The sequence below is a fragment of the Ambystoma mexicanum genome, chromosome 1p (assembly GCF_040938575.1).
Source record: "Ambystoma mexicanum isolate Mex_15411 chromosome 1p, UKY_AmexF1_1, whole genome shotgun sequence".
In the NCBI taxonomy this organism is placed as follows: domain Eukaryota; kingdom Metazoa; phylum Chordata; class Amphibia; order Caudata; family Ambystomatidae; genus Ambystoma; species Ambystoma mexicanum.
The window spans coordinates 237611101-237632672 of NC_090921.1; the positions used below are offsets into that span (position 1 = coordinate 237611101).

At 51.4% G+C, this 21572-nt stretch overlaps 11 non-coding genes across 11 annotated transcripts; all 11 read left to right on the forward strand.

The window, feature by feature from the left end:
* The first annotated feature begins 208 nt into the window (after nt 1-208).
* On the forward strand, nt 209-280 carry TRNAD-GUC (transfer RNA aspartic acid (anticodon GUC)). Its single transcript has one exon. It is a non-coding gene; the product is annotated as a tRNA-Asp (tRNA).
* A 1397-nt stretch (nt 281-1677) lies between these two features.
* Nucleotides 1678-1749, forward strand: TRNAD-GUC (transfer RNA aspartic acid (anticodon GUC)). Its single transcript has one exon. It is a non-coding gene; the product is annotated as a tRNA-Asp (tRNA).
* A 1397-nt stretch (nt 1750-3146) lies between these two features.
* On the forward strand, nt 3147-3218 carry TRNAD-GUC (transfer RNA aspartic acid (anticodon GUC)). The gene has a single exon. It is a non-coding gene; the product is annotated as a tRNA-Asp (tRNA).
* A 1397-nt stretch (nt 3219-4615) lies between these two features.
* Nucleotides 4616-4687, forward strand: TRNAD-GUC (transfer RNA aspartic acid (anticodon GUC)). The gene has a single exon. It is a non-coding gene; the product is annotated as a tRNA-Asp (tRNA).
* Nucleotides 4688-7551: 2864 nt separating this feature from the next.
* Nucleotides 7552-7623, forward strand: TRNAD-GUC (transfer RNA aspartic acid (anticodon GUC)). Its single transcript has one exon. It is a non-coding gene; the product is annotated as a tRNA-Asp (tRNA).
* Nucleotides 7624-9019: 1396 nt separating this feature from the next.
* TRNAD-GUC (transfer RNA aspartic acid (anticodon GUC)) lies at nt 9020-9091 on the forward strand. The gene has a single exon. It is a non-coding gene; the product is annotated as a tRNA-Asp (tRNA).
* A 2864-nt stretch (nt 9092-11955) lies between these two features.
* Nucleotides 11956-12027, forward strand: TRNAD-GUC (transfer RNA aspartic acid (anticodon GUC)). The gene has a single exon. It is a non-coding gene; the product is annotated as a tRNA-Asp (tRNA).
* A 1397-nt stretch (nt 12028-13424) lies between these two features.
* Nucleotides 13425-13496, forward strand: TRNAD-GUC (transfer RNA aspartic acid (anticodon GUC)). The gene has a single exon. It is a non-coding gene; the product is annotated as a tRNA-Asp (tRNA).
* Nucleotides 13497-14893: 1397 nt separating this feature from the next.
* Nucleotides 14894-14965, forward strand: TRNAD-GUC (transfer RNA aspartic acid (anticodon GUC)). The gene has a single exon. It is a non-coding gene; the product is annotated as a tRNA-Asp (tRNA).
* Nucleotides 14966-16362: 1397 nt separating this feature from the next.
* On the forward strand, nt 16363-16434 carry TRNAD-GUC (transfer RNA aspartic acid (anticodon GUC)). Its single transcript has one exon. It is a non-coding gene; the product is annotated as a tRNA-Asp (tRNA).
* A 2864-nt stretch (nt 16435-19298) lies between these two features.
* TRNAD-GUC (transfer RNA aspartic acid (anticodon GUC)) lies at nt 19299-19370 on the forward strand. The gene has a single exon. It is a non-coding gene; the product is annotated as a tRNA-Asp (tRNA).
* The last annotated feature ends 2202 nt before the right edge of the window (nt 19371-21572 follow it).

Below are 21572 nucleotides of genomic sequence, written 5' to 3' on the forward strand. Positions count from 1 at the left end.
GGGATGACAGATTCAACTCTGGAGTCAAACATAGCCCGGAACTATCGCCTTAAACTGAGTTTTAAGCCTGGTGCCGATAAAAAGAAAGAAATTAGCCTTAGATCGGGCAAGCCGTTTGACGGGGGAAAATGAGACCCCCCTAGGCCAGCTAGGTGGTCGCTGGATGCTGTGCAGACATCAGCAGCTGTTCATTTCATGCCCTCACGTCTCCTCGTTAGTATAGTGGTCAGTATCCCCGCCTGTCACGCGGGAGACCGGGGTTCAATTCCCCGACGGGGAGGTTAAACCGTTTCTGGATTTTTTTTAGTTCTTGACAAATATTCTTGAAGATTAGGCTGAGTCAAGTAGGGAATGGGTGCCAAGAACTGACTCTTTAAGAAAAAAGCACCGGCAACGCTAGTCATCGTACAATATTTGTGCACAATTGCTTACATTAGGCGGCCGGTCCACTTTATTGAGTCCCCCTCAGCACCATTTAGTGCTCCTGTTGTCTGCGAAGTCCAAATTGTAACCCTGAATCAGTTCCTCTTCTGACCCTTTGTATCATGTTACATGACGAGTAATGATCACCTGTTAGCTTTATCCCTAATTATAACTCTCACTCTTTCCCTGCATCTAACCCTAGCTCTAATCCCATCATTAACCTCGGTCCGGGCACACGCGTGAACCCTTACTCTCATCTCAGCCTCTCCTGGTGATACATCACACCTGGGATCGTTTGCTCCCTGTGGGCTGTGGGAAATTTGCTACCAGCACGCCCTGGAAGTGGGGCTCATTCCGCTGCAACGGGAGGTCTTCCCAGGACGCGTCACAGCTCAACGCAAGAGCTCCTGGGTTTCGAAGGCTCTTGCAGCAAGCCTTCACAAAGCAGCAGGGAGCGCCGTTCCAGATGGGAAACTTGAGACTGGATGTCCAGAAAAGCAAGACGTCAGAAGCGAAACCTTTTTCCTGCAGGGTGTGGCATACCATCCGCTTGCTCATTGCGACAGAGGTGGCACTAATGAAGGAAGAGGTCAACGTTACGTTCTTCTTTAAAATGCAAGGCCAGGAAAAGTGGCAGCGGTGGGATTTGAACCCACGCCTCCGAAGAGACTGGAGCCTTAATCCAGCGCCTTAGACCGCTCGGCCACGCTACCTCCCTGCTAGTCGCTGAAAGCGGAACTTGACCCGTTGCCCGGCCCGCTTTAGTGCTTTGCCTTTTCTCCTTGGAAAGTCTGGAGACAGGCAGTGGAAGGGCAGGCAAACTGTCAGGTGCGCAGAGGAGGGGAGACCATGAGGCAAGGTGGGAGATGGGGGCAAGAAGTGAGAAAAAAACTAATCGCAAGCTAGGGCAGGATTCGGAAAGTGAAGCCGAAAAGGGGCTTAGCATGCAGCCCAGGGGTTTCTTTGACTGTCCTAAGCCCACAGGGACTTTGCCGTCCTCAGCTCATGAGACTTGAGATGGGTAGCTTGATTTGCTGAGGAAATGCGGGATGACAGATTCAACTCTGGAGTCAAACATAGCCCGGAACTATCGCCTTAAACTGAGTTTTAAGCCTGGTGCCGATAAAAAGAAAGAAATTAGCCTTAGATCGGGCAAGCCGTTTGACGGGGGAAAATGAGACCCCCCTAGGCCAGCTAGGTGGTCGCTGGATGCTGTGCAGACATCAGCAGCTGTTCATTTCATGCCCTCACGTCTCCTCGTTAGTATAGTGGTCAGTATCCCCGCCTGTCACGCGGGAGACCGGGGTTCAATTCCCCGACGGGGAGGTTAAACCGTTTCTGGATTTTTTTTAGTTCTTGACAAATATTCTTGAAGATTAGGCTGAGTCAAGTAGGGAATGGGTGCCAAGAACTGACTCTTTAAGAAAAAAGCACCGGCAACGCTAGTCATCGTACAATATTTGTGCACAATTGCTTACATTAGGCGGCCGGTCCACTTTATTGAGTCCCCCTCAGCACCATTTAGTGCTCCTGTTGTCTGCGAAGTCCAAATTGTAACCCTGAATCAGTTCCTCTTCTGACCCTTTGTATCATGTTACATGACGAGTAATGATCACCTGTTAGCTTTATCCCTAATTATAACTCTCACTCTTTCCCTGCATCTAACCCTAGCTCTAATCCCATCATTAACCTCGGTCCGGGCACACGCGTGAACCCCTACTCTCATCTCAGCCTCTCCTGGTGATACATCACACCTGGGATCGTTTGCTCCCTGTGGGCTGTGGGAAATTTGCTACCAGCACGCCCTGGAAGTGGGGCTCATTCCGCTGCAACGGGAGGTCTTCCCAGGACGCGTCACAGCTCAACGCAAGAGCTCCTGGGTTTCGAAGGCTCTTGCAGCAAGCCTTCACAAAGCAGCAGGGAGCGCCGTTCCAGATGGGAAACTTGAGACTGGATGTCCAGAAAAGCAAGACGTCAGAAGCGAAACCTTTTTCCTGCAGGGTGTGGCATACCATCCGCTTGCTCATTGCGACAGAGGTGGCACTAATGAAGGAAGAGGTCAACGTTACGTTCTTCTTTAAAATGCAAGGCCAGGAAAAGTGGCAGCGGTGGGATTTGAACCCACGCCTCCGAAGAGACTGGAGCCTTAATCCAGCGCCTTAGACCGCTCGGCCACGCTACCTCCCTGCTAGTCGCCGAAAGCGGAACTTGACCCGTTGCCCGGCCCGCTTTAGTGCTTTGCCTTTTCTCCTTGGAAAGTCTGGAGACAGGCAGTGGAAGGGCAGGCAAACTGTCAGGTGCGCAGAGGAGGGGAGACCATGAGGCAAGGTGGGAGATGGGGGCAAGAAGTGAGAAAAAAACTAATCGCAAGCTAGGGCAGGATTCGGAAAGTGAAGCCGAAAAGGGGCTTAGCATGCAGCCCAGGGGTTTCTTTGACTGTCCTAAGCCCACAGGGACTTTGCCGTCCTCAGCTCATGAGACTTGAGATGGGTAGCTTGATTTGCTGAGGAAATGCGGGATGACAGATTCAACTCTGGAGTCAAACATAGCCCGGAACTATCGCCTTAAACTGAGTTTTAAGCCTGGTGCCGATAAAAAGAAAGAAATTAGCCTTAGATCGGGCAAGCCGTTTGACGGGGGAAAATGAGACCCCCCTAGGCCAGCTAGGTGGTCGCTGGATGCTGTGCAGACATCAGCAGCTGTTCATTTCATGCCCTCACGTCTCCTCGTTAGTATAGTGGTCAGTATCCCCGCCTGTCACGCGGGAGACCGGGGTTCAATTCCCCGACGGGGAGGTTAAACCGTTTCTGGATTTTTTTTAGTTCTTGACAAATATTCTTGAAGATTAGGCTGAGTCAAGTAGGGAATGGGTGCCAAGAACTGACTCTTTAAGAAAAAAGCACCGGCAACGCTAGTCATCGTACAATATTTGTGCACAATTGCTTACATTAGGCGGCCGGTCCACTTTATTGAGTCCCCCTCAGCACCATTTAGTGCTCCTGTTGTCTGCGAAGTCCAAATTGTAACCCTGAATCAGTTCCTCTTCTGACCCTTTGTATCATGTTACATGACGAGTAATGATCACCTGTTAGCTTTATCCCTAATTATAACTCTCACTCTTTCCCTGCATCTAACCCTAGCTCTAATCCCATCATTAACCTCGGTCCGGGCACACGCGTGAACCCCTACTCTCATCTCAGCCTCTCCTGGTGATACATCACACCTGGGATCGTTTGCTCCCTGTGGGCTGTGGGAAATTTGCTACCAGCACGCCCTGGAAGTGGGGCTCATTCCGCTGCAACGGGAGGTCTTCCCAGGACGCGTCACAGCTCAACGCAAGAGCTCCTGGGTTTCGAAGGCTCTTGCAGCAAGCCTTCACAAAGCAGCAGGGAGCGCCGTTCCAGATGGGAAACTTGAGACTGGATGTCCAGAAAAGCAAGACGTCAGAAGCGAAACCTTTTTCCTGCAGGGTGTGGCATACCATCCGCTTGCTCATTGCGACAGAGGTGGCACTAATGAAGGAAGAGGTCAACGTTACGTTCTTCTTTAAAATGCAAGGCCAGGAAAAGTGGCAGCGGTGGGATTTGAACCCACGCCTCCGAAGAGACTGGAGCCTTAATCCAGCGCCTTAGACCGCTCGGCCACGCTACCTCCCTGCTAGTCGCCGAAAGCGGAACTTGACCCGTTGCCCGGCCCGCTTTAGTGCTTTGCCTTTTCTCCTTGGAAAGTCTGGAGACAGGCAGTGGAAGGGCAGGCAAACTGTCAGGTGCGCAGAGGAGGGGAGACCATGAGGCAAGGTGGGAGATGGGGGCAAGAAGTGAGAAAAAAACTAATCGCAAGCTAGGGCAGGATTCGGAAAGTGAAGCCGAAAAGGGGCTTAGCATGCAGCCCAGGGGTTTCTTTGACTGTCCTAAGCCCACAGGGACTTTGCCGTCCTCAGCTCATGAGACTTGAGATGGGTAGCTTGATTTGCTGAGGAAATGCGGGATGACAGATTCAACTCTGGAGTCAAACATAGCCCGGAACTATCGCCTTAAACTGAGTTTTAAGCCTGGTGCCGATAAAAAGAAAGAAATTAGCCTTAGATCGGGCAAGCCGTTTGACGGGGGAAAATGAGACCCCCCTAGGCCAGCTAGGTGGTCGCTGGATGCTGTGCAGACATCAGCAGCTGTTCATTTCATGCCCTCACGTCTCCTCGTTAGTATAGTGGTCAGTATCCCCGCCTGTCACGCGGGAGACCGGGGTTCAATTCCCCGACGGGGAGGTTAAACCGTTTCTGGATTTTTTTTAGTTCTTGACAAATATTCTTGAAGATTAGGCTGAGTCAAGTAGGGAATGGGTGCCAAGAACTGACTCTTTAAGAAAAAAGCACCGGCAACGCTAGTCATCGTACAATATTTGTGCACAATTGCTTACATTAGGCGGCCGGTCCACTTTATTGAGTCCCCCTCAGCACCATTTAGTGCTCCTGTTGTCTGCGAAGTCCAAATTGTAACCCTGAATCAGTTCCTCTTCTGACCCTTTGTATCATGTTACATGACGAGTAATGATCACCTGTTAGCTTTATCCCTAATTATAACTCTCACTCTTTCCCTGCATCTAACCCTAGCTCTAATCCCATCATTAACCTCGGTCCGGGCACACGCGTGAACCCCTACTCTCATCTCAGCCTCTCCTGGTGATACATCACACCTGGGATCGTTTGCTCCCTGTGGGCTGTGGGAAATTTGCTACCAGCACGCCCTGGAAGTGGGGCTCATTCCGCTGCAACGGGAGGTCTTCCCAGGACGCGTCACAGCTCAACGCAAGAGCTCCTGGGTTTCGAAGGCTCTTGCAGCAAGCCTTCACAAAGCAGCAGGGAGCGCCGTTCCAGATGGGAAACTTGAGACTGGATGTCCAGAAAAGCAAGACGTCAGAAGCGAAACCTTTTTCCTGCAGGGTGTGGCATACCATCCGCTTGCTCATTGCGACAGAGGTGGCACTAATGAAGGAAGAGGTCAACGTTACGTTCTTCTTTAAAATGCAAGGCCAGGAAAAGTGGCAGCGGTGGGATTTGAACCCACGCCTCCGAAGAGACTGGAGCCTTAATCCAGCGCCTTAGACCGCTCGGCCACGCTACCTCCCTGCTAGTCGCCGAAAGCGGAACTTGACCCGTTGCCCGGCCCGCTTTAGTGCTTTGCCTTTTCTCCTTGGAAAGTCTGGAGACAGGCAGTGGAAGGGCAGGCAAACTGTCAGGTGCGCAGAGGAGGGGAGACCATGAGGCAAGGTGGGAGATGGGGGCAAGAAGTGAGAAAAAAACTAATCGCAAGCTAGGGCAGGATTCGGAAAGTGAAGCCGAAAAGGGGCTTAGCATGCAGCCCAGGGGTTTCTTTGACTGTCCTAAGCCCACAGGGACTTTGCCGTCCTCAGCTCATGAGACTTGAGATGGGTAGCTTGATTTGCTGAGGAAATGCGGGATGACAGATTCAACTCTGGAGTCAAACATAGCCCGGAACTATCGCCTTAAACTGAGTTTTAAGCCTGGTGCCGATAAAAAGAAAGAAATTAGCCTTAGATCGGGCAAGCCGTTTGACGGGGGAAAATGAGACCCCCTAGGCCAGCTAGGTGGTCGCTGGATGCTGTGCAGACATCAGCAGCTGTTCATTTCATGCCCTCACGTCTCCTCGTTAGTATAGTGGTCAGTGTCCCCGCCTGTCACGCGGGAGACCGGGGTTCAATTCCCCGACGGGGAGGTTAAACCTTTTCTGGATTTTTTTTAGTTCTTGACAAATATTCTTGAAGATTAGGCTGAGTCAAGTAGGGAATGGGTGCCAAGAACTGACTCTTTAAGAAAAAAGCACCGGCAACGCTAGTCATCGTACAATATTTGTGCACAATTGCTTACATTAGGCGGCCGGTCCACTTTATTGAGTCCCCCTCAGCACCATTTAGTGCTCCTGTTGTCTGCGAAGTCCAAATTGTAACCCTGAATCAGTTCCTCTTCTGACCCTTTGTATCATGTTACATGACGAGTAATGATCACCTGTTAGCTTTATCCCTAATTATAACTCTCACTCTTTCCCTGCATCTAACCCTAGCTCTAATCCCATCATTAACCTCGGTCCGGGCACACGCGTGAACCCTTACTCTCATCTCAGCCTCTCCTGGTGATACATCACACCTGGGATCGTTTGCTCCCTGTGGGCTGTGGGAAATTTGCTACCAGCACGCCCTGGAAGTGGGGCTCATTCCGCTGCAACGGGAGGTCTTCCCAGGACGCGTCACAGCTCAACGCAAGAGCTCCTGGGTTTCGAAGGCTTTTGCAGCAAGCCTTCACAAAGCAGCAGGGAGCGCCGTTCCAGATGGGAAACTTGAGACTGGATGTCCAGAAAAGCAAGACGTCAGAAGCGAAACCTTTTTCCTGCAGGGTGTGGCATACCATCCGCTTGCTCATTGCGACAGAGGTGGCACTAATGAAGGAAGAGGTCAACGTTACGTTCTTCTTTAAAATGCAAGGCCAGGAAAAGTGGCAGCGGTGGGATTTGAACCCACGCCTCCGAAGAGACTGGAGCCTTAATCCAGCGCCTTAGACCGCTCGGCCACGCTACCTCCCTGCTAGTCGCCGAAAGCGGAACTTGACCCGTTGCCCGGCCCGCTTTAGTGCTTTGCCTTTTCTCCTTGGAAAGTCTGGAGACAGGCAGTGGAAGGGCAGGCAAACTGTCAGGTGCGCAGAGGAGGGGAGACCATGAGGCAAGGTGGGAGATGGGGGCAAGAAGTAAGAAAAAAACTAATCGCAAGCTAGGGCAGGATTCGGAAAGTGAAGCCGAAAAGGGGCTTAGCATGCAGCCCAGGGGTTTCTTTGACTGTCCTAAGCCCACAGGGACTTTGCCGTCCTCAGCTCATGAGACTTGAGATGGGTAGCTTGATTTGCTGAGGAAATGCGGGATGACAGATTCAACTCTGGAGTCAAACATAGCCCGGAACTATCGCCTTAAACTGAGTTTTAAGCCTGGTGCCGATAAAAAGAAAGAAATTAGCCTTAGATCGGGCAAGCCGTTTGACGGGGGAAAATGAGACCCCCTAGGCCAGCTAGGTGGTCGCTGGATGCTGTGCAGACATCAGCAGCTGTTCATTTCATGCCCTCACGTCTCCTCGTTAGTATAGTGGTCAGTATCCCCGCCTGTCACGCGGGAGACCGGGGTTCAATTCCCCGACGGGGAGGTTAAACCTTTTCTGGATTTTTTTTAGTTCTTGACAAATATTCTTGAAGATTAGGCTGAGTCAAGTAGGGAATGGGTGCCAAGAACTGACTCTTTAAGAAAAAAGCACCGGCAACGCTAGTCATCGTACAATATTTGTGCACAATTGCTTACATTAGGCGGCCGGTCCACTTTATTGAGTCCCCCTCAGCACCATTTAGTGCTCCTGTTGTCTGCGAAGTCCAAATTGTAACCCTGAATCAGTTCCTCTTCTGACCCTTTGTATCATGTTACATGACGAGTAATGATCACCTGTTAGCTTTATCCCTAATTATAACTCTCACTCTTTCCCTGCAACTAACCCTAGCTCTAATCCCATCATTAACCTCGGTCCGGGCACACGCGTGAACCCTTACTCTCATCTGAGCCTCTCCTGGTGATACATCACACCTGGGATCGTTTGCTCCCTGTGGGCTGTGGGAAATTTGCTACCAGCACGCCCTGGAAGTGGGGCTCATTCCGCTGCAACGGGAGGTCTTCCCAGGACGCGTCACAGCTCAACGCAAGAGCTCCTGGGTTTCGAAGGCTCTTGCAGCAAGCCTTCACAAAGCAGCAGGGAGCGCCGTTCCAGATGGGAAACTTGAGACTGGATGTCCAGAAAAGCAAGACGTCAGAAGCGAAACCTTTTTCCTGCAGGGTGTGGCATACCATCCGCTTGCTCATTGCGACAGAGGTGGCACTAATGAAGGAAGAGGTCAACGTTACGTTCTTCTTTAAAATGCAAGGCCAGGAAAAGTGGCAGCGGTGGGATTTGAACCCACGCCTCCGAAGAGACTGGAGCCTTAATCCAGCGCCTTAGACTGCTCGGCCACGCTACCTCCCTGCTAGTCGCCGAAAGCGGAACTTGACCCGTTGCCCGGCCCGCTTTAGTGCTTTGCCTTTTCTCCTTGGAAAGTCTGGAGACAGGCAGTGGAAGGGCAGGCAAACTGTCAGGTGCGCAGAGGAGGGGAGACCATGAGGCAAGGTGGGAGATGGGGGCAAGAAGTGAGAAAAAAACTAATCGCAAGCTAGGGCAGGATTCGGAAAGTGAAGCCGAAAAGGGGCTTAGCATGCAGCCCAGGGGTTTCTTTGACTGTCCTAAGCCCACAGGGACTTTGCCGTCCTCAGCTCATGAGACTTGAGATGGGTAGCTTGATTTGCTGAGGAAATGCGGGATGACAGATTCAACTCTGGAGTCAAACATAGCCCGGAACTATCGCCTTAAACTGAGTTTTAAGCCTGGTGCCGATAAAAAGAAAGAAATTAGCCTTAGATCGGGCAAGCCGTTTGACGGGGGAAAATGAGACCCCCTAGGCCAGCTAGGTGGTCGCTGGATGCTGTGCAGACATCAGCAGCTGTTCATTTCATGCCCTCACGTCTCCTCGTTAGTATAGTGGTCAGTATCCCCGCCTGTCACGCGGGAGACCGGGGTTCAATTCCCCGACGGGGAGGTTAAACCTTTTCTGGATTTTTTTTAGTTCTTGACAAATATTCTTGAAGATTAGGCTGAGTCAAGTAGGGAATGGGTGCCAAGAACTGACTCTTTAAGAAAAAAGCACCGGCAACGCTAGTCATCGTACAATATTTGTGCACAATTGCTTACATTAGGCGGCCGGTCCACTTTATTGAGTCCCCCTCAGCACCATTTAGTGCTCCTGTTGTCTGCGAAGTCCAAATTGTAACCCTGAATCAGTTCCTCTTCTGACCCTTTGTATCATGTTACATGACGAGTAATGATCACCTGTTAGCTTTATCCCTAATTATAACTCTCACTCTTTCCCTGCATCTAACCCTAGCTCTAATCCCATCATTAACCTCGGTCCGGGCACACGCGTGAACCCTTACTCTCATCTCAGCCTCTCCTGGTGATACATCACACCTGGGATCGTTTGCTCCCTGTGGGCTGTGGGAAATTTGCTACCAGCACGCCCTGGAAGTGGGGCTCATTCCGCTGCAACGGGAGGTCTTCCCAGGACGCGTCACAGCTCAACGCAAGAGCTCCTGGGTTTCGAAGGCTCTTGCAGCAAGCCTTCACAAAGCAGCAGGGAGCGCCGTTCCAGATGGGAAACTTGAGACTGGATGTCCAGAAAAGCAAGACGTCAGAAGCGAAACCTTTTTCCTGCAGGGTGTGGCATACCATCCGCTTGCTCATTGCGACAGAGGTGGCACTAATGAAGGAAGAGGTCAACGTTACGTTCTTCTTTAAAATGCAAGGCCAGGAAAAGTGGCAGCGGTGGGATTTGAACCCACGCCTCCGAAGAGACTGGAGCCTTAATCCAGCGCCTTAGACCGCTCGGCCACGCTACCTCCCTGCTAGTCGCCGAAAGCGGAACTTGACCCGTTGCCCGGCCCGCTTTAGTGCTTTGCCTTTTCTCCTTGGAAAGTCTGGAGACAGGCAGTGGAAGGGCAGGCAAACTGTCAGGTGCGCAGAGGAGGGGAGACCATGAGGCAAGGTGGGAGATGGGGGCAAGAAGTGAGAAAAAAACTAATCGCAAGCTAGGGCAGGATTCGGAAAGTGAAGCCGAAAAGGGGCTTAGCATGCAGCCCAGGGGTTTCTTTGACTGTCCTAAGCCCACAGGGACTTTGCCGTCCTCAGCTCATGAGACTTGAGATGGGTAGCTTGATTTGCTGAGGAAATGCGGGATGACAGATTCAACTCTGGAGTCAAACATAGCCCGGAACTATCGCCTTAAACTGAGTTTTAAGCCTGGTGCCGATAAAAAGAAAGAAATTAGCCTTAGATCGGGCAAGCCGTTTGACGGGGGAAAATGAGACCCCCTAGGCCAGCTAGGTGGTCGCTGGATGCTGTGCAGACATCAGCAGCTGTTCATTTCATGCCCTCACGTCTCCTCGTTAGTATAGTGGTCAGTGTCCCCGCCTGTCACGCGGGAGACCGGGGTTCAATTCCCCGACGGGGAGGTTAAACCTTTTCTGGATTTTTTTTAGTTCTTGACAAATATTCTTGAAGATTAGGCTGAGTCAAGTAGGGAATGGGTGCCAAGAACTGACTCTTTAAGAAAAAAGCACCGGCAACGCTAGTCATCGTACAATATTTGTGCACAATTGCTTACATTAGGCGGCCGGTCCACTTTATTGAGTCCCCCTCAGCACCATTTAGTGCTCCTGTTGTCTGCGAAGTCCAAATTGTAACCCTGAATCAGTTCCTCTTCTGACCCTTTGTATCATGTTACATGACGAGTAATGATCACCTGTTAGCTTTATCCCTAATTATAACTCTCACTCTTTCCCTGCATCTAACCCTAGCTCTAATCCCATCATTAACCTCGGTCCGGGCACACGCGTGAACCCTTACTCTCATCTCAGCCTCTCCTGGTGATACATCACACCTGGGATCGTTTGCTCCCTGTGGGCTGTGGGAAATTTGCTACCAGCACGCCCTGGAAGTGGGGCTCATTCCGCTGCAACGGGAGGTCTTCCCAGGACGCGTCACAGCTCAACGCAAGAGCTCCTGGGTTTCGAAGGCTCTTGCAGCAAGCCTTCACAAAGCAGCAGGGAGCGCCGTTCCAGATGGGAAACTTGAGACTGGATGTCCAGAAAAGCAAGACGTCAGAAGCGAAACCTTTTTCCTGCAGGGTGTGGCATACCATCCGCTTGCTCATTGCGACAGAGGTGGCACTAATGAAGGAAGAGGTCAACGTTACGTTCTTCTTTAAAATGCAAGGCCAGGAAAAGTGGCAGCGGTGGGATTTGAACCCACGCCTCCGAAGAGACTGGAGCCTTAATCCAGCGCCTTAGACCGCTCGGCCACGCTACCTCCCTGCTAGTCGCCGAAAGCGGAACTTGACCCGTTGCCCGGCCCGCTTTAGTGCTTTGCCTTTTCTCCTTGGAAAGTCTGGAGACAGGCAGTGGAAGGGCAGGCAAACTGTCAGGTGCGCAGAGGAGGGGAGACCATGAGGCAAGGTGGGAGATGGGGGCAAGAAGTAAGAAAAAAACTAATCGCAAGCTAGGGCAGGATTCGGAAAGTGAAGCCGAAAAGGGGCTTAGCATGCAGCCCAGGGGTTTCTTTGACTGTCCTAAGCCCACAGGGACTTTGCCGTCCTCAGCTCATGAGACTTGAGATGGGTAGCTTGATTTGCTGAGGAAATGCGGGATGACAGATTCAACTCTGGAGTCAAACATAGCCCGGAACTATCGCCTTAAACTGAGTTTTAAGCCTGGTGCCGATAAAAAGAAAGAAATTAGCCTTAGATCGGGCAAGCCGTTTGACGGGGGAAAATGAGACCCCCTAGGCCAGCTAGGTGGTCGCTGGATGCTGTGCAGACATCAGCAGCTGTTCATTTCATGCCCTCACGTCTCCTCGTTAGTATAGTGGTCAGTATCCCCGCCTGTCACGCGGGAGACCGGGGTTCAATTCCCCGACGGGGAGGTTAAACCTTTTCTGGATTTTTTTTAGTTCTTGACAAATATTCTTGAAGATTAGGCTGAGTCAAGTAGGGAATGGGTGCCAAGAACTGACTCTTTAAGAAAAAAGCACCGGCAACGCTAGTCATCGTACAATATTTGTGCACAATTGCTTACATTAGGCGGCCGGTCCACTTTATTGAGTCCCCCTCAGCACCATTTAGTGCTCCTGTTGTCTGCGAAGTCCAAATTGTAACCCTGAATCAGTTCCTCTTCTGACCCTTTGTATCATGTTACATGACGAGTAATGATCACCTGTTAGCTTTATCCCTAATTATAACTCTCACTCTTTCCCTGCATCTAACCCTAGCTCTAATCCCATCATTAACCTCGGTCCGGGCACACGCGTGAACCCTTACTCTCATCTCAGCCTCTCCTGGTGATACATCACACCTGGGATCGTTTGCTCCCTGTGGGCTGTGGGAAATTTGCTACCAGCACGCCCTGGAAGTGGGGCTCATTCCGCTGCAACGGGAGGTCTTCCCAGGACGCGTCACAGCTCAACGCAAGAGCTCCTGGGTTTCGAAGGCTCTTGCAGCAAGCCTTCACAAAGCAGCAGGGAGCGCCGTTCCAGATGGGAAACTTGAGACTGGATGTCCAGAAAAGCAAGACGTCAGAAGCGAAACCTTTTTCCTGCAGGGTGTGGCATACCATCCGCTTGCTCATTGCGACAGAGGTGGCACTAATGAAGGAAGAGGTCAACGTTACGTTCTTCTTTAAAATGCAAGGCCAGGAAAAGTGGCAGCGGTGGGATTTGAACCCACGCCTCCGAAGAGACTGGAGCCTTAATCCAGCGCCTTAGACCGCTCGGCCACGCTACCTCCCTGCTAGTCGCAGAAAGCGGAACTTGACCCGTTGCCCGGCCCGCTTTAGTGCTTTGCCTTTTCTCCTTGGAAAGTCTGGAGACAGGCAGTGGAAGGGCAGGCAAACTGTCAGGTGCGCAGAGGAGGGGAGACCATGAGGCAAGGTGGGAGATGGGGGCAAGAAGTGAGAAAAAAACTAATCGCAAGCTAGGGCAGGATTCGGAAAGTGAAGCCGAAAAGGGGCTTAGCATGCAGCCCAGGGGTTTCTTTGACTGTCCTAAGCCCACAGGGACTTTGCCGTCCTCAGCTCATGAGACTTGAGATGGGTAGCTTGATTTGCTGAGGAAATGCGGGATGACAGATTCAACTCTGGAGTCAAACATAGCCCGGAACTATCGCCTTAAACTGAGTTTTAAGCCTGGTGCCGATAAAAAGAAAGAAATTAGCCTTAGATCGGGCAAGCCGTTTGACGGGGGAAAATGAGACCCCCCTAGGCCAGCTAGGTGGTCGCTGGATGCTGTGCAGACATCAGCAGCTGTTCATTTCATGCCCTCACGTCTCCTCGTTAGTATAGTGGTCAGTATCCCCGCCTGTCACGCGGGAGACCGGGGTTCAATTCCCCGACGGGGAGGTTAAACCGTTTCTGGATTTTTTTTAGTTCTTGACAAATATTCTTGAAGATTAGGCTGAGTCAAGTAGGGAATGGGTGCCAAGAACTGACTCTTTAAGAAAAAAGCACCGGCAACGCTAGTCATCGTACAATATTTGTGCACAATTGCTTACATTAGGCGGCCGGTCCACTTTATTGAGTCCCCCTCAGCACCATTTAGTGCTCCTGTTGTCTGCGAAGTCCAAATTGTAACCCTGAATCAGTTCCTCTTCTGACCCTTTGTATCATGTTACATGACGAGTAATGATCACCTGTTAGCTTTATCCCTAATTATAACTCTCACTCTTTCCCTGCATCTAACCCTAGCTCTAATCCCATCATTAACCTCGGTCCGGGCACACGCGTGAACCCCTACTCTCATCTCAGCCTCTCCTGGTGATACATCACACCTGGGATCGTTTGCTCCCTGTGGGCTGTGGGAAATTTGCTACCAGCATGCCCTGGAAGTGGGGCTCATTCCGCTGCAACGGGAGGTCTTCCCAGGACGCGTCACAGCTCAACGCAAGAGCTCCTGGGTTTCGAAGGCTCTTGCAGCAAGCCTTCACAAAGCAGCAGGGAGCGCCGTTCCAGATGGGAAACTTGAGACTGGATGTCCAGAAAAGCAAGACGTCAGAAGCGAAACCTTTTTCCTGCAGGGTGTGGCATACCATCCGCTTGCTCATTGCGACAGAGGTGGCACTAATGAAGGAAGAGGTCAACGTTACGTTCTTCTTTAAAATGCAAGGCCAGGAAAAGTGGCAGCGGTGGGATTTGAACCCACGCCTCCGAAGAGACTGGAGCCTTAATCCAGCGCCTTAGACCGCTCGGCCACGCTACCTCCCTGCTAGTCGCCGAAAGCGGAACTTGACCCGTTGCCCGGCCCGCTTTAGTGCTTTGCCTTTTCTCCTTGGAAAGTCTGGAGACAGGCAGTGGAAGGGCAGGCAAACTGTCAGGTGCGCAGAGGAGGGGAGACCATGAGGCAAGGTGGGAGATGGGGGCAAGAAGTGAGAAAAAAACTAATCGCAAGCTAGGGCAGGATTCGGAAAGTGAAGCCGAAAAGGGGCTTAGCATGCAGCCCAGGGGTTTCTTTGACTGTCCTAAGCCCACAGGGACTTTGCCGTCCTCAGCTCATGAGACTTGAGATGGGTAGCTTGATTTGCTGAGGAAATGCGGGATGACAGATTCAACTCTGGAGTCAAACATAGCCCGGAACTATCGCCTTAAACTGAGTTTTAAGCCTGGTGCCGATAAAAAGAAAGAAATTAGCCTTAGATCGGGCAAGCCGTTTGACGGGGGAAAATGAGACCCCCCTAGGCCAGCTAGGTGGTCGCTGGATGCTGTGCAGACATCAGCAGCTGTTCATTTCATGCCCTCACGTCTCCTCGTTAGTATAGTGGTCAGTATCCCCGCCTGTCACGCGGGAGACCGGGGTTCAATTCCCCGACGGGGAGGTTAAACCGTTTCTGGATTTTTTTTAGTTCTTGACAAATATTCTTGAAGATTAGGCTGAGTCAAGTAGGGAATGGGTGCCAAGAACTGACTCTTTAAGAAAAAAGCACCGGCAACGCTAGTCATCGTACAATATTTGTGCACAATTGCTTACATTAGGCGGCCGGTCCACTTTATTGAGTCCCCCTCAGCACCATTTAGTGCTCCTGTTGTCTGCGAAGTCCAAATTGTAACCCTGAATCAGTTCCTCTTCTGACCCTTTGTATCATGTTACATGACGAGTAATGATCACCTGTTAGCTTTATCCCTAATTATAACTCTCACTCTTTCCCTGCATCTAACCCTAGCTCTAATCCCATCATTAACCTCGGTCCGGGCACACGCGTGAACCCCTACTCTCATCTCAGCCTCTCCTGGTGATACATCACACCTGGGATCGTTTGCTCCCTGTGGGCTGTGGGAAATTTGCTACCAGCACGCCCTGGAAGTGGGGCTCATTCCGCTGCAACGGGAGGTCTTCCCAGGACGCGTCACAGCTCAACGCAAGAGCTCCTGGGTTTCGAAGGCTCTTGCAGCAAGCCTTCACAAAGCAGCAGGGAGCGCCGTTCCAGATGGGAAACTTGAGACTGGATGTCCAGAAAAGCAAGACGTCAGAAGCGAAACCTTTTTCCTGCAGGGTGTGGCATACCATCCGCTTGCTCATTGCGACAGAGGTGGCACTAATGAAGGAAGAGGTCAACGTTACGTTCTTCTTTAAAATGCAAGGCCAGGAAAAGTGGCAGCGGTGGGATTTGAACCCACGCCTCCGAAGAGACTGGAGCCTTAATCCAGCGCCTTAGACCGCTCGGCCACGCTACCTCCCTGCTAGTCGCCGAAAGCGGAACTTGACCCGTTGCCCGGCCCGCTTTAGTGCTTTGCCTTTTCTCCTTGGAAAGTCTGGAGACAGGCAGTGGAAGGGCAGGCAAACTGTCAGGTGCGCAGAGGAGGGGAGACCATGAGGCAAGGTGGGAGATGGGGGCAAGAAGTGAGAAAAAAACTAATCGCAAGCTAGGGCAGGATTCGGAAAGTGAAGCCGAAAAGGGGCTTAGCATGCAGCCCAGGGGTTTCTTTGACTGTCCTAAGCCCACAGGGACTTTGCCGTCCTCAGCTCATGAGACTTGAGATGGGTAGCTTGATTTGCTGAGGAAATGCGGGATGACAGATTCAACTCTGGAGTCAAACATAGCCCGGAACTATCGCCTTAAACTGAGTTTTAAGCCTGGTGCCGATAAAAAGAAAGAAATTAGCCTTAGATCGGGCAAGCCGTTTGACGGGGGAAAATGAGACCCCCCTAGGCCAGCTAGGTGGTCGCTGGATGCTGTGCAGACATCAGCAGCTGTTCATTTCATGCCCTCACGTCTCCTCGTTAGTATAGTGGTCAGTATCCCCGCCTGTCACGCGGGAGACCGGGGTTCAATTCCCCGACGGGGAGGTTAAACCGTTTCTGGATTTTTTTTAGTTCTTGACAAATATTCTTGAAGATTAGGCTGAGTCAAGTAGGGAATGGGTGCCAAGAACTGACTCTTTAAGAAAAAAGCACCGGCAACGCTAGTCATCGTACAATATTTGTGCACAATTGCTTACATTAGGCGGCCGGTCCACTTTATTGAGTCCCCCTCAGCACCATTTAGTGCTCCTGTTGTCTGCGAAGTCCAAATTGTAACCCTGAATCAGTTCCTCTTCTGACCCTTTGTATCATGTTACATGACGAGTAATGATCACCTGTTAGCTTTATCCCTAATTATAACTCTCACTCTTTCCCTGCATCTAACCCTAGCTCTAATCCCATCATTAACCTCGGTCCGGGCACACGCGTGAACCCCTACTCTCATCTCAGCCTCTCCTGGTGATACATCACACCTGGGATCGTTTGCTCCCTGTGGGCTGTGGGAAATTTGCTACCAGCACGCCCTGGAAGTGGGGCTCATTCCGCTGCAACGGGAGGTCTTCCCAGGACGCGTCACAGCTCAACGCAAGAGCTCCTGGGTTTCGAAGGCTCTTGCAGCAAGCCTTCACAAAGCAGCAGGGAGCGCCGTTCCAGATGGGAAACTTGAGACTGGATGTCCAGAAAAGCAAGACGTCAGAAGCGAAACCTTTTTCCTGCAGGGTGTGGCATACCATCCGCTTGCTCATTGCGACAGAGGTGGCACTAATGAAGGAAGAGGTCAACGTTACGTTCTTCTTTAAAATGCAAGGCCAGGAAAAGTGGCAGCGGTGGGATTTGAACCCACGCCTCCGAAGAGACTGGAGCCTTAATCCAGCGCCTTAGACCGCTCGGCCACGCTACCTCCCTGCTAGTCGCCGAAAGCGGAACTTGACCCGTTGCCCGGCCCGCTTTAGTGCTTTGCCTTTTCTCCTTGGAAAGTCTGGAGACAGGCAGTGGAAGGGCAGGCAAACTGTCAGGTGCGCAGAGGAGGGGAGACCATGAGGCAAGGTGGGAGATGGGGGCAAGAAGTGAGAAAAAAACTAATCGCAAGCTAGGGCAGGATTCGGAAAGTGAAGCCGAAAAGGGGCTTAGCATGCAGCCCAGGGGTTTCTTTGACTGTCCTAAGCCCACAGGGACTTTGCCGTCCTCAGCTCATGAGACTTGAGATGGGTAGCTTGATTTGCTGAGGAAATGCGGGATGACAGATTCAACTCTGGAGTCAAACATAGCCCGGAACTATCGCCTTAAACTGAGTTTTAAGCCTGGTGCCGATAAAAAGAAAGAAATTAGCCTTAGATCGGGCAAGCCGTTTGACGGGGGAAAATGAGACCCCCTAGGCCAGCTAGGTGGTCGCTGGATGCTGTGCAGACATCAGCAGCTGTTCATTTCATGCCCTCACGTCTCCTCGTTAGTATAGTGGTCAGTGTCCCCGCCTGTCACGCGGGAGACCGGGGTTCAATTCCCCGACGGGGAGGTTAAACCTTTTCTGGATTTTTTTTAGTTCTTGACAAATATTCTTGAAGATTAGGCTGAGTCAAGTAGGGAATGGGTGCCAAGAACTGACTCTTTAAGAAAAAAGCACCGGCAACGCTAGTCATCGTACAATATTTGTGCACAATTGCTTACATTAGGCGGCCGGTCCACTTTATTGAGTCCCCCTCAGCACCATTTAGTGCTCCTGTTGTCTGCGAAGTCCAAATTGTAACCCTGAATCAGTTCCTCTTCTGACCCTTTGTATCATGTTACATGACGAGTAATGATCACCTGTTAGCTTTATCCCTAATTATAACTCTCACTCTTTCCCTGCATCTAACCCTAGCTCTAATCCCATCATTAACCTCGGTCCGGGCACACGCGTGAACCCTTACTCTCATCTCAGCCTCTCCTGGTGATACATCACACCTGGGATCGTTTGCTCCCTGTGGGCTGTGGGAAATTTGCTACCAGCACGCCCTGGAAGTGGGGCTCATTCCGCTGCAACGGGAGGTCTTCCCAGGACGCGTCACAGCTCAACGCAAGAGCTCCTGGGTTTCGAAGGCTTTTGCAGCAAGCCTTCACAAAGCAGCAGGGAGCGCCGTTCCAGATGGGAAACTTGAGACTGGATGTCCAGAAAAGCAAGACGTCAGAAGCGAAACCTTTTTCCTGCAGGGTGTGGCATACCATCCGCTTGCTCATTGCGACAGAGGTGGCACTAATGAAGGAAGAGGTCAACGTTACGTTCTTCTTTAAAATGCAAGGCCAGGAAAAGTGGCAGCGGTGGGATTTGAACCCACGCCTCCGAAGAGACTGGAGCCTTAATCCAGCGCCTTAGACCGCTCGGCCACGCTACCTCCCTGCTAGTCGCCGAAAGCGGAACTTGACCCGTTGCCCGGCCCGCTTTAGTGCTTTGCCTTTTCTCCTTGGAAAGTCTGGAGACAGGCAGTGGAAGGGCAGGCAAACTGTCAGGTGCGCAGAGGAGGGGAGACCATGAGGCAAGGTGGGAGATGGGGGCAAGAAGTAAGAAAAAAACTAATCGCAAGCTAGGGCAGGATTCGGAAAGTGAAGCCGAAAAGGGGCTTAGCATGCAGCCCAGGGGTTTCTTTGACTGTCCTAAGCCCACAGGGACTTTGCCGTCCTCAGCTCATGAGACTTGAGATGGGTAGCTTGATTTGCTGAGGAAATGCGGGATGACAGATTCAACTCTGGAGTCAAACATAGCCCGGAACTATCGCCTTAAACTGAGTTTTAAGCCTGGTGCCGATAAAAAGAAAGAAATTAGCCTTAGATCGGGCAAGCCGTTTGACGGGGGAAAATGAGACCCCCTAGGCCAGCTAGGTGGTCGCTGGATGCTGTGCAGACATCAGCAGCTGTTCATTTCATGCCCTCACGTCTCCTCGTTAGTATAGTGGTCAGTATCCCCGCCTGTCACGCGGGAGACCGGGGTTCAATTCCCCGACGGGGAGGTTAAACCTTTTCTGGATTTTTTTTAGTTCTTGACAAATATTCTTGAAGATTAGGCTGAGTCAAGTAGGGAATGGGTGCCAAGAACTGACTCTTTAAGAAAAAAGCACCGGCAACGCTAGTCATCGTACAATATTTGTGCACAATTGCTTACATTAGGCGGCCGGTCCACTTTATTGAGTCCCCCTCAGCACCATTTAGTGCTCCTGTTGTCTGCGAAGTCCAAATTGTAACCCTGAATCAGTTCCTCTTCTGACCCTTTGTATCATGTTACATGACGAGTAATGATCACCTGTTAGCTTTATCCCTAATTATAACTCTCACTCTTTCCCTGCAACTAACCCTAGCTCTAATCCCATCATTAACCTCGGTCCGGGCACACGCGTGAACCCTTACTCTCATCTGAGCCTCTCCTGGTGATACATCACACCTGGGATCGTTTGCTCCCTGTGGGCTGTGGGAAATTTGCTACCAGCACGCCCTGGAAGTGGGGCTCATTCCGCTGCAACGGGAGGTCTTCCCAGGACGCGTCACAGCTCAACGCAAGAGCTCCTGGGTTTCGAAGGCTCTTGCAGCAAGCCTTCACAAAGCAGCAGGGAGCGCCGTTCCAGATGGGAAACTTGAGACTGGATGTCCAGAAAAGCAAGACGTCAGAAGCGAAACCTTTTTCCTGCAGGGTGTGGCATACCATCCGCTTGCTCATTGCGACAGAGGTGGCACTAATGAAGGAAGAGGTCAACGTTACGTTCTTCTTTAAAATGCAAGGCCAGGAAAAGTGGCAGCGGTGGGATTTGAACCCACGCCTCCGAAGAGACTGGAGCCTTAATCCAGCGCCTTAGACCGCTCGGCCACGCTACCTCCCTGCTAGTCGCAGAAAGCGGAACTTGACCCGTTGCCCGGCCCGCTTTAGTGCTTTGCCTTTTCTCCTTGGAAAGTCTGGAGACAGGCAGTGGAAGGGCAGGCAAACTGTCAGGTGCGCAGAGGAGGGGAGACCATGAGGCAAGGTGGGAGATGGGGGCAAGAAGTGAGAAAAAAACTAATCGCAAGCTAGGGCAGGATTCGGAAAGTGAAGCCGAAAAGGGGCTTAGCATGCAGCCCAGGGGTTTCTTTGACTGTCCTAAGCCCACAGGGACTTTGCCGTCCTCAGCTCATGAGACTTGAGATGGGTAGCTTGATTTGCTGAGGAAATGCGGGATGACAGATTCAACTCTGGAGTCAAACATAGCCCGGAACTATCGCCTTAAACTGAGTTTTAAGCCTGGTGCCGATAAAAAGAAAGAAATTAGCCTTAGATCGGGCAAGCCGTTTGACGGGGGAAAATGAGACCCCCCTAGGCCAGCTAGGTGGTCGCTGGATGCTGTGCAGACATCAGCAGCTGTTCATTTCATGCCCTCACGTCTCCTCGTTAGTATAGTGGTCAGTATCCCCGGTTCAATTCCCCGACGGGGAGGTTAAACCGTTTCTGGATTTTTTTTAGTTCTTGACAAATATTCTTGAAGATTAGGCTGAGTCAAGTAGGGAATGGGTGCCAAGAACTGACTCTTTAAGAAAAAAGCACCGGCAACGCTAGTCATCGTACAATATTTGTGCACAATTGCTTACATTAGGCGGCCGGTCCACTTTATTGAGTCCCCCTCAGCACCATTTAGTGCTCCTGTTGTCTGCGAAGTCCAAATTGTAACCCTGAATCAGTTCCTCTTCTGACCCTTTGTATCATGTTACATGACGAGTAATGATCACCTGTTAGCTTTATCCCTAATTATAACTCTCACTCTTTCCCTGCATCTAACCCTAGCTCTAATCCCATCATTAACCTCGGTCCGGGCACACGCGTGAACCCCTACTCTCATCTCAGCCTCTCCTGGTGATACATCACACCTGGGATCGTTTGCTCCCTGTGGGCTGTGGGAAATTTGCTACCAGCACGCCCTGGAAGTGGGGCTCATTCCGCTGCAACGGGAGGTCTTCCCAGGACGCGTCACAGCTCAACGCAAGAGCTCCTGGGTTTCGAAGGCTCTTGCAGCAAGCCTTCACAAAGCAGCAGGGAGCGCCGTTCCAGATGGGAAACTTGAGACTGGATGTCCAGAAAAGCAAGACGTCAGAAGCGAAACCTTTTTCCTGCAGGGTGTGGCATACCATCCGCTTGCTCATTGCGACAGAGGTGGCACTAATGAAGGAAGAGGTCAACGTTACGTTCTTCTTTA